Genomic DNA, 12876 nt, shown 5'->3' with positions numbered 1-12876 from the left:
CTCAGTGACTGATACAATGGGTGGCAGTAAATAAGATATCAGAAGCCATCTGTCTGTAGGTAACAGCTTTTCTAGGATCCCTCTGCCGAGGACAGAGGGCACAGAAAATGTCTTTGGAGACTATTGCACATATCCTTAGAGCTCCAAAAGTTTCACCCACTGCAGATTGCTCTAACCCGGTCTCTTGAATTCTAGTCTTGACTTGTCCACTGTGTTTGGAATCTTGGGCAACTGACGAAGTTTCTCTGGCCTTACTTTTTCTTTTCATTCAATAGAGTTAATGATAATTCCCCTAATAACATCAGGATTGTTGCAAGAATAGAGCAAATAATAAACATCATCTCAGAAGGCTTAAAGTGCAATATAAAAGCTAGAAAGGTATTGTTATTCTTGTCAATAATAATGTAATAAATAGTACAGTAAGACTTTGGTTTCAGTTAACATTTGACAGAGGTCCATGGACCCCATGCCAGGTAAATACTGCAGTAGCTTCCTAGAATTGTGTGCATTTATTTTTCCAATTTGAAAAAATACCAAGACGTATCAATATAAAAATTATCCACATTTCTAATATTGAAAATTAATATAAATTAAGAATATGACATCTCCTGTCCTCATCTCCCCTCCCCTCCCCTCCCATCCCCTCTTCTTCACCTTCCTTATTACCTCCCAGTCCCACCCCTAGGGTTAATCACTGTTGACTGCTTCTTGTTTTCTTCCCTTTAGTTCCTGGATTTTTATGAAATGTGCTACACTGAGAAATAATATTGCTATGCAAATAATGACCACACCTTACAATCATACAGAGCCCTATAGTTTATGAAATACTTGCTTGAGTACTATCACCTTTGAGCCTCCTAAGAGCCCCTAAGAAGTGCTTATTAGGACTTTTGTATTGTGGTTCAGTCAGAGTAATACCATGGAATCAAAGCCATGAATCTTGCAGCAATCACAGTTTAGTGAAGGAGATGAAAAAATATACATAATATGCTTCTATATTTTTAAAAATTTATATTAAAATGCATTTTACTTATACACATAAAATAAGTTTTATATTATAAAATGTATATATTTATATATTTTTAAATATATAAATGTATATATTTTTATTATAAAGTATATATATTTTAATGTATTTTAAATATACAAATGTATACTTTAAACATGTAAATAAAACATATATATCTGTTACATACATATATACATACATATATATACACACATACATATATATATATAATTAATTTGGCCTAGGGCCTAGTAGAAAAGAGAGGCCAGGAAATATTTTATATAGGAGATTACAGTAGAGCACAATTATGAATGATATTAAAATCTAGAGAGCAGTAATTACTCAAGATCAGACCACAAGAAAGGACTCAAACTCATATCTTGTGGCTCCAAGTCCAAATTTCTTTCTCCCACACTTTATTGTACAGTTTGTGGTTTGCCCATTCAAAGCAAGCATGTTTTGTGTAATATTTAACCAGAGTCAAAGGAATTTCCCAGCTTCAAAGATATTTAGTACAGCTGACAGAGACATGTGATTGCCTGAATGGATTCTAAAGTTCATAGAATTGCCAGTTGCTGTGAGAATACCCTTGATGTGTCAGAATGTGTATGGTGCGAAATAGATGAAGTAAGGAAAGTTTCCTTTTGGATCGTTTCTCCTCAAACCCTTCAGACTTCCTGGCTCTCTTGCTGTCTCAGGCTTCTCAGGCCCCATTGTGATAACACAACCAAGGCTACCTGGTCCTTAACATGGGCCTATCCCTGCATTATCCAACACTGACCTGCCAGTGTGTCATAATGATGCTTAACAGGCTGCAGTGGAATCTGGTGTGAGTACATTACCATGATGTGATCAGTTACTAATCATGGTGTGAGAGTGGTTTATGTAGTGAATATTTAGCTTCATTTAGGCATGAATGAGATATATAGAAACTACAGTCCCTTGACTCAAAGATATGGTTTTCTAAAGCTACATTTTGAGATGTGCTGCCTGAGGAGGAAAATATGATTTGTGTTGGGCAGTGGGGGATTAGAAACCACCAACTCTGTTTACATGTGACGCTGGATCTCACAACAGCAGAAATAACTGTGACCTTGCTTAGCTTATTTATTTGTTTTCCATGCTGGTGGTGACTGGCTACTTTGGTGGGGGAGGAAGAGTGAAGGTTTTTCTAAGACAAAGGACAGCACATGGAGTGTTCAGCCCAGAGGGGCTCCCTCCCCTTGGCCTTGTGTCTTGTCACCCCTGTGGCAGGAAGGAAGATGCCTGCTGGGATTGACAGCTCTGGCAGGGCCACCTCCGGTTTCCTGTTCTTTGGGCTGCCATGGTGGCAGGGGGCAGGTAGCAGGGGGGAGCACTGGCTACCAGAGGAGGGGTAGCTTAATGAAGGCAATAATGCTTCAGGAATTGGGGGAGAAAAAGCCAGGCTTAAAGATGTCCCAACCAAGAAATACTATTATTTGGACTGTGAGAGCTCAAAAGCCTTTCCAATGCCAGCACTCAGTGACTTCATAACTATGAAGGGAAAGGGCAGAGTGGTATTGGGGAGTATCTGCTAAGGGAGCCAAAAGTTTTGCCAGCCTTTGCCTGTCCCCATGACACCTCTTTTATTTCCTGTCCTTCCCATTGCTACGGTAATTTGCATGGGTAGTCACTATGCCTATTGTGTTTATTGCTTTATTGCAACACTTAGCACTGTATCTGACACATAATAGAAAATTAATAAATATTGCTGAATGACCTTTATGACTATCTATATCTATTTGAAGTAAAATCCCATTGAACTATTTCCTTCTGTATAGTCTATTCAGACTTAACACTTTGGTTAACAAATAAACAAATTAAACTTGTGCATAGGACAAAAGACTAGAAGGAAATTATCAAAATATTAATAACTTTCTTTGGGAAATATAAATATGTTTATTTATCTCTGTTCTATTTTGGTTTAACTTTCTTTTTCTACCTTTCTATAATTAAAAAAAGTATGTTAACTTTTGTGATGAAAAATATCTTCAGCAAACTTTATTAAAAAATGTAAAATCTTTTTTTTGGGGAATCTATGTTCTGAAGAAATAACAACCACTGTCTTCCTATAATGTTTGGGGTGCAGCCATGGGTGGGCTTCTGTGCACATATGTACATTCCTCCAATGGAGATGTTAATTCCTTCTTTTAAAGTTTAGTGTAACCAAATAAGAAAGACAAGCATTGTACTTGGTAAGCTCTTCCAGGACAGTAACATTACACAATTCCTCCACGAACATCTGCAGAAGTGCTTCCCAGCTTCCCAGCTGATTAATTCTACAACCTCATCTCTTTCTGGGCCCATCTCCTCACTGCCAGCAGTGCCCAGCAGTGCCCAGCATCCTCCACTGCTGCCATACTGAATTGCTTGTAATTCCCTGAGGAAGCTAAGTCTTGTCTATTTCCGCTTTTGCACCTTTCCACCTAGGAAACACCTCTCCTTCAGAATGCAGCTCACTAAAGTGTCACACACTCCATAAAGCCCTTTCTGGCTCTTTTCCCAACTCTACTCTTCACCTTTATGGACAACTGATCCCCCATCCTCTGGGCATTTGTTGCACCCCATGAGGGTCCCCATCGCAGGCCTGCAACCCTGGACCATGCTTATCTGCACAAGTTTGTTCCTCCACTACCCTTTGGCTCTCTGCAGGTGAGCAGCAGGTCTGAGTGCCAGAACCTAGCCCAATTCTTTGCACCTAGAAGGACCTGGAGGGTTGTTCGATAAAGGAGCAAAACTGACCTCAGCCTGCCAGTCCCAGTGACAGGTTAACGGCAGGTGGTGACATAGTGGGAAGAAATGCATGGGGGTGAGGACGTGTTTAAAATTATAATGAAAGTCAGAAAAAATGAGAATTTACTGCAGCCAACTTTTAGAGATGTAAACTGACTTGCCATTTGTTTTGGATCTCCCAATGCATTACTTTGTTGTTTTTGTCTGGAAATGTCACCTGAGATGATACTGTTTATATCTTGTCTGTCACAAGTTCTACGGTTTGATAGTAAGAACACAGAAACTGGCTTCTATGCTGCTATGGTAATCATTGCCTGTAAAAAACAAAATGAAGCAAATAACTTTTATCCTTGAGCCTATAAAAAATAAAAAAACAGCTTTGAGATACTGCCTAATTAAGATGTAAATGTTCACCCCATATACTCCAAGACAACTATGATAATTATAATAGCACAATCATTATATTCACAAACGTTTGCAAAGCACCTACCATGTGCCAGACACTGTTTGTAAGTGCTGGCGCAGCTCTTGCCAAGGGACTGGGGACAATAGGTCCTTTCTACCACGGTGTGGCTGGGAATGTAACCACACCGTGGCTTCATTCTTCCCTTCCCCCAATATCCATGGGGTACCATGCTCTGACCTCAACCTGAAAAGCGAAAGGCATTTAACCCCTACCTGAACATGTGAAGGAGGGAAGCCTCTTCTCTTTTCCCACAGCTCTTTGATGAGAGATGCACCAACCATGGGGCCTCAGAAAATGAGGGAGACCATTGTTACGGGGAGATGCAAAGGTAAGGAGAGAGAGAAGAGGCTTTCATGTGCTGACGATGGGGTGGAAGGGCAGTAAGACAGGAGTCTTGAGAAATGGGAATTGCAGCAAGGAGCTATCAAGACAAGAAATGTGTAAAGAGAATGAACTAGAAGATAGGAGAGAAAAATGGGTAGATGGACGCTGGGGAAGAGACAGGGTGTGGGAGAGCTAGAATTAGAGAAAGAGTGCTGAATGACAAAGCAGTTGGGTTACTTCACTGTCCCGGATGTGCACTTCTCTTGGAGAACCTGGGGCCTCTCATTGTTTAACAACTTTAGCCCAGCTTGAGATCCTGGGTCAGCTGCCCAGGCTCATTTATTTACTTATAAAATGCAGCCTATCAAACTTAGAATCTAATGAAGATTCTTCCCTTGGCATAATAGGGCCAATCTGGGCATAGGGCATGATCTGGTTCCTAACCCACTCTCCAACCTCATTACCTCCTACTCACCCTTCTGCTCAATCCACACTGGGTTTCTTACTGTACATCAAACATTCATTTGGCCTTAACATATAGGCCTTTAAGCCTTTAACGCTCTTTGGACAAATATTTACATGTCTGTATTTCTCAGTTTATTCAGATCTCTGCTCAACTGTTACCTGATCCTAAAAGTCTTCCCTGACAAACCTATTGAAAACAGCTTTCCTTATCAATCTTCATGCCCAAACTGTGATTTTTTTCATATCCCTAATTACTATGTAACTTCACACATTTATCCCTTGATTCATTCAATATATTTATCTTTGCCATTTAGAAGATAAGAGCCATGTGTTAGGAGAGATTTCTCCATGAGTCTCACATTTCTGCCTTTCTTGTGAACAGAGACATGGACTTTGTTGCAAATGATCTCTTCTAGTTCATCTGTATAGTAAACACCCTGGAAAGTAGAGAGAGTGTCTCACTCCAGAGCAAAGACCAGGAAAGCTTAGTGACCAATTAGAAAAGATTCAGGTTCCCTAAACTCAGTGTTCTTCTCCTGCAATACAACCCCCTGCATGTTCCCATCACCTGGTTCCACGGATCCCAATTCTCACAGGGTGAGGCCAGTGCAAGAAGAGGCTGTTATTCTGCATCCACTGAAAATGTTGCAGGCTAACTTTTAGCTTACAACTAGGGTAAAATGCTTTAAGAGTGGATAGTCAGCTATTTAATTACATTTAGTTACATCTTGGAAAGGTCCTTCCCACCCTTCCCACACTGCTACCTATGCCCAGATTCCCTGTTCCTCTATTAGCCACTATTGGTGTCTAGAGCACAATAAATTGCAACCGCCCTCAGTGAGGCATCCCAAGACCTAATCAGGACTCATATGAAATAGCTTAGGGAAATTCCCAACCAGTGGGGCTGATCTCAAATCTCCTATCTCCGCCAGATTTGCACCCAGGAAGTCAATTTAGGTAATCCCCTGACTTTTCCCCAAGGCTTGCAGAGTTTGAATTTTATCTGTGGGAATTATTTACAGAGAGTTTTCTTCGTGCACGAGCAAGGCTGAAAATTTACAAGGTTGTTTTCATAGCTCCCTGATTCTCAGCTGTCTTAAGAACATTTGATTCAAAGGGCAGTTTTGTAGCTAATGCTAGCGGATCAGTTGGTGAGACTGAATTGCTGTTTTGCCTGACTTAACGTAAGTATGGTTTTAAAGAGGTGTAATTATTTATTTGCATTGGTAATAGAAGCACATGCAACAAACTTTATCCCCAAAAGTCTATGTAATTGAGTTATTATAGATCAATTTGTATTTTCTCATTCAATTGCATTACAATTTTAGAGGTAAAAGTACTTATTCTCATTGCTTAATGGTCTAAAATGGAAGTGATTACTGCCTCAATTGTCATTCTCCAAATGTTTATTGAACACCTATAATGTCCAAAGGATAGTGTTAGGCTTGCAATAAAGTTGGCAAACAAGTGCACCCTAATCAGGTTAGAGCATGATACATGTCTTAAATATAAACAAAAGGTTAAGTATCAGTATAAGCAAAATGCCATGAAGGTTTCAGGAAATGGAGTGATGGGGAGTAAATAAGGTTCTTATATAACATCAAACGCAAGGCTTGATTTAGACTAAGTTTTCAATAAGTGCTTGTATGATTGAATGCAGGAAAGAGAGCATATCTTTCGGGGAAGATCAATGATTTTATGGAATAAATGTTACTTCATATATATCTTGAGAAATAGGCTAATGTAAAATCTCTGGGAAAGAGTCCAACATTTTAGTAAATGTATATGAAAGTGAGAAGATGGAATTCTCTGCCTTTGAACTCCTTTTACTAATGTTTCATGACTTTGTTCTCTCCTCTGCTTCTAATACTAAGTAGTATTAGTAATTACATTATTAATTATTAATTACTACATATACTATATAATTATTAATATAATTACTACAGGTATTTGTATTATATTAGTAATAATATAATTATATATTAATGATTATAGTAATAATATAACTACTAGTAGTAATAATGACTAGTGAATTTTCTTTATCATATTAATCCTTGTTTTCTTTTCTAGTGCAAATAAATAATTTTGATATTGACTAATGCATTTTATTATATTTCCAAAGTCAGTTTAGAACCAGGACCACTCTAGACAAAATTGTAGTAAAGCAAGGGGAATTTGTCATCACCATTCCTTTCCCAGGCAACACATATTCTGAAACATTATACTCACACCAGTATAGGCTGTTCTCGGTTCCCAAATCTTAAAGAGTTCCCTGTCTGCTAATCCATAGCTCAGTTGCTTGATAAACAAATGACAAAAAGAAAAAAAAAAAAAAAGAATTATATTGTAATGGCTTGCTTTTATCTGGTGCTACATATTTAAAGATGGCAGCATGGAGCCAATCTGAAACTCATAGTCTTAAAGCGATGATTCAGACAGTGGGGGGTTTGTTCACTATGAAAGGCTGGTGGTTGAAATACACTACATGCTGCTACATTTATACTATCTTTTTTGGAATCATAGAATTTTAAAGCTACAAAAGACCTTGGATATCAACTTTTAAAATAAGGCAATTGAGGCCTAGAGAGATGAGATAAAACAAGTAAGCAAGAAAATAAGCAAACACAGATTATCCAGTCATGATTCACACTAGCAGCATCAAACTAGATGAAATGAAAATTCAGTGCTTTTAATGTATAAGCTAGAGTTCTTAGCAATTTTAGGAGCCACTACTTATCATTGTTCTGAAATAATTTAATTTCTAATTAAGACCAGGTAGCAAACTGACAGTTAATGGGTCTCATTATATGAAAAAAAATTCTGAATATTATGATTCAATTATATATTACAGGTTTGTTTTTTCTGGTTACATCAAAGACAAAGCAATTTTCATTATAGAAAATTTAACAGCTAGTAATTTCTAAGTGACTGCTCTAAGATCATACAAAGTGTCAGTGGTTCAGCAGGGATTGCAACTGAAATTATTGGCCTGCTCTTTAAAGTTTTTAAGTCCCAGAACTTCTTCCGTGGGCCCTTATTTCCCTCAATATTTCCAACTGTGTGTAAGTTTTAAACACATAAATGTATGCTCAAGTATTTGTGAATGTATTTAGGCAACTGCTGTCTGAGATCCAAAGAAGAATAATCTCTGATGTCAAGGAGTTTCTATCTGGCTGGGAATTCTCAAGAAGTATATTCTATCCAGGAACAAGGAGGTTAGATAATCATATGGCTTGTAAGCTTCCACAGATGGTTTATATCTTGAAGTAAGTAATAGTAACAGTAACATAAACCAGAGCAAAGTTTTTGACGAAAGGCCCTAGAAGCACATAGATTTTCTATCTGACATTTTCACTCCTTTCAAGCCACATATTAATGATGCTGACCTTTTTAGTAATTTGATTCTGACAGTGACACAGCAGCAACAGTACTCAAAGGCTGACAGCCTGATGTGGGCAAGCCAGGGAAGTAATTACTGCTTTAAATCAAAGAAGAACTGTTTGTGCCTCTGTAGCAGGAAAATTCCGTGTTAAGCAGGAACCCTTCCATGCTCTGAACCATATTGTATTCATCATCTTTCTGTGGGTTTACTTCCCAGGGCTCAGAAAAACTGGCTGCCTATTCGTGCCTCCAGACATAATAAGCATGTTTTTTGTTTGTTTGTTTGTTTGTTTGTTTGAAGACAGGGTCTTGCTCTGTTGCCCAGGTTGGAGTGCAGTGGCGTGATTACGGCTCACTGCAGCCTTGACCTCCTAGATTCAGGTGACGTTCCCACCTCAGCCTCCTAGGTACCTTGGACTACAGGTACACACCATCACACCTGGCTAATTTTTTTGTAATTTTGTAGAGATTGGGTTTTGCTATATTGCCCAGGCTGATCTCAAATTCCTGGACTCAAGTGAACACAGACCCTGGAAATGTTGGACTAAGATCTCAATATCCTATAGATAAATTCACGGTGAAATGAAGGTGCTTATGAAAATGCATTTTCGTTACATAACCTTCAGGCCGTAGTTTTGGATAAGAAGGAAAAGGGCAAGTTAAAGAATATTTTTAACTTAAAAAGTGTAAGCAAACTCAGTTTACAAAAGACTAATTGGATTTTCTGCCTAGCCGTTCCTTTTTTCCCCATTGCATTGCACTTTTCCTGGACGAATTAGATCAAGCTGGGCAATTTAGCTTTTGGTTTGTAACCAGATTCATTTCCTATCCCTCTGGGGTTTTAGCAGAGTTAGCTTTTAAACGATAGGAGGGAAAAACCACATTCTCACACTCAGAGCCAAGACTTCAAAATGATTTTTCAAACACCATTGACTTCTCTAATTATCAAATTCAATTCTTCGGCACTGTACTTGGACCATTCTAAACTATCTAGTTGCTCATATCTACTGATGATATATCCAAAGGGCAGAGACTAAATGTGGACTTCTTGCTCTTACTTACTGAATTTCCTCATTCATGGGGAACAACTCATGCTTTGTCCCCATGAGTATAGGGCCATTGTTAACCTACACAGCACCTTTGGAAAATGGCAAAATATCCCATCTTTGGGTAGATGTACAAATTACCTAGCAGAGGGTGATTTTGTGAGAAACAAAAGGGCCTCCTGCCTCTGAATAAATGCTGCCCTAATTTAGTGCTTTAGCTTTGCATCATAAATATAGCAGAGGGAGTTAAGCTAATACTAGCTGCTATAACAAACTAGTTCAAAATGACCAGTGGATTAAAACAATAGAAGTTCACCTCTAGTTCACAACAGTTACTTACCAACCTCCAATGGGCAGATGGAAGAAGGCAGAGAATGGAGAAGTCAACCTGCTTCTTGATCTCTTTGGCCTAGAAATAACATGCTTTACTTCTGCTCATATTCCACTGACAAGAACCAGTCACATGGAGCTTTCTAGGGGATGCGGAGAGTTAGGAGGTATAGTTCATATCTAGGCAGTCACTTTTCAGATACAAGGGAATTTCTGTGCCTGATGATTTAATAACATGCATTTTCAGCAAGTCAAAATGTTCTTGTGGAGCCCCACATTCACCAGGACACCGCAGAGCTGCTGGTGTTCAATTTAGGAGGCTGAGCTCCAAATGCTTTTCATATGCTAACGGCTTCAGACTATAAATTCATGTGAGCATGGACTTGGGAGTCAGCCAGAATTATATTTAAAATCTCACAAATTGCTTAGCCACTCATGGTCTCAGTTCTCTCATCTATACAATACAAAATAGAGATAATAAGAATCCCAGTTCAACATAATGAATCGAATGGCTTTTTTGTCTCTGTTCCTTTCTGAAGTCCCAGTAAAATAAATATGAAATGTAACAATGTTATAATCTTTAAACCCAATTGGACAGTGACAGCAGATAGAAATGTCAATACATTTTAGCTGATGGATGGTGGACTCATGAAAGAGAACTGATTTGATGTAATGAAGCAAATAAAACTTTATAATGTAGTGAGGGGGTGAAGAAAGCCAGCAACAAGCAAACTGATTTATACCACAGAACACTATAAAGGCTCAGAAATGGGAGAAAGGAGGTACATTTGAAGAAAAGACTGTAAGATCGGACTGAAAACAAGATTAACTGCCACCATCCTGGGAGCTGGAGAGAGATGCAGTGCCACGTGAAACATGGGCTTACAGACAAGTCTGTGAGTGGTATGGTAAAACCCTTATCTTTTTCTCCTGCTTGGTTCCCAGGTTTTGATAAGCCAGGATTACATGTGCTCTCTTCTGGAGAAACTTCTGGGCAAAGAAAAGGCCTGTACACATCCTCATTGGGGGGTGTATTAATTGCTTGCTGCTGCTGCAACAAATTCCCACAAACTTGGCAGCTTAGACCAACACAAATTATCTTACACTTATGCAGGTCAAATGTCCAAAATGGACCTCTTTAGACTAAAAGCAAGGTGTTGGCATTCTAGGGGATCTGGGGAAGCATGTTCATGTGTCTTTTCCAGCTTCTACAGGCTTCCCACATTCCTTGGTTTGTGGCTCTCTTCTTTCATCTTCATCTTCAACGTCAGCAACATCAGACCAAGTCTTTTCCACACTGCCATCTGTCTGATTCTTTCTTCTAATTACCTATTCCACTTTTAGGTGCCCTTGTGGTAATACTGGGCAGCCCAGATAATCCAGGAAAATCTCCCTATTTTAAGGTTAACTGATTAGCAACCTTAATTCCATCTACAACCTTAATTTCTTATTGCCATGTAACCTGATACAGTCACAGGTTCTGGAGATGAGGACATAGCTCTCTTTGGGGGACATTTGATCTCATCTCACAAAAATGCATTTGTGTCCTAGTCTAATCACTTTGTGAGGCCCACTGGCTGCCAAGCTGTGCCCATGCAGACAGAGCTCCCAACTGGCTTTTTAGAGCCTCTCCCTTATAGGTGAACTCACAGTCAAGGACCATCAGACATTAGGATACCTCTCAGAGGTAAGAGAAACGCATACAAGCACACCCAAACACACATCCACGCACTGCACTACACCACACCCACCCACACTTATACTCAGATCCCTCTCACCTCTCACCCACCAGGCCCACAAGGGTGAGAGGAATGTGAGTATAAGTGTGGGTGGGTTTGGTTGTAGTGCAATGCATGGATAAAGGCTCACCCCCGACCTTTTGTAGGGCTCTGTGGTATAGATCAGTTTGCTTGTTGTTGTGAACTAGCTTCTAGCTTAACAACCTCTGCTGTATTTATGATTATGGCATCCCTGACTACAGATAGAGCAAGGATCTTCATCAGGCACATAGAGCCATTCCAGAATGAATAGGGCTTGCTGTATATTCTCCTGCTTTTCCCCTAGAGTTAGAACAGAAGGAAGACTGGAACTACTTATCAAAAAGCAGATGAAGCTGGGGCCTATTGCCCTCGGCCTCTGGGGCCTATGGTCTCAGGCCAAGTAAAAGAAGAACTATGAAAGAAATGTTCTGGCCGTGTGTGAAAAGATTAGAGTGTGAGGTAAAGTTGGAATACCCTGGTCTACTAGACTGCAGACAAATGGGCCAGGTCCGAGAGAGCTATTGAGATGTCGGGTAACATGAGAGGCTGGGGACATGGCCACATATGCTACATGGTTTCACCTTGTATCTCTCCCATTCTTCCCCTTCTCTTTTCCTTCCTTAATCCTGCTATTTCTTTCTTCCTTTTCTATAACCTTTCCCCACTTTGGATTTTGTCCAAATCTCATATGGAATTATAATCCCAAGTGTTGGAGGTAGGGTCTAGTGGGAGGTGATTGGATTGTGGGGGCAGATTTCTCCCTTTGGTGCTGTTCTTGTGATGGAGTTCTCATGAAATCTGATTGTTTAAAAGTGTGTGGCACCTTCTTCTACTCCAGTCTAATGTCCCCTTTGCTTTCCACCATGGTTGTAAAGTTTCCTGAGGCCTCCGCAGAAGCTGAGCAGATGCCAGCATCATGTTTCCTGTACAGCCTGTGGAACATGAGCCAATTCAACCTCTTTTCTTTATGAATTATCCAATCTCAGATATTTCTTTATAGCAGTGAGAGAATAGACTAATACACTTCTTTTTTTTTTTCAGTGTCCCTGCATGTCTTTCTGTCTCTGTACCTATTTGTCACTTAAACTCTCCATGTTATGACAATATCCTCTTAGTTTACACAAAAATATGTACCAGAGTCAATGTACATTTCTCCTCATTTTCCTGAAAATCAGTTTGATAGATTATTGCCATTTCTGGCATATTATGTCACCTGCCTCCCTGAGATTTCTAGGAATATATGAAACAGGAAATGTAATAAATTGGTTTTCTTTCATAATAGCCTTTCATCAGGTATACTCTGAGGAAGTGTGCTAATGGAAGAGGTAGAAGTTTTACTGT

This window comes from Rhinopithecus roxellana, chromosome 8 (genome assembly GCF_007565055.1).
Source record: "Rhinopithecus roxellana isolate Shanxi Qingling chromosome 8, ASM756505v1, whole genome shotgun sequence".
NCBI classification, from domain to species: domain Eukaryota; kingdom Metazoa; phylum Chordata; class Mammalia; order Primates; family Cercopithecidae; genus Rhinopithecus; species Rhinopithecus roxellana.
Note: the sequence above shows the minus strand (reverse complement) of the source record.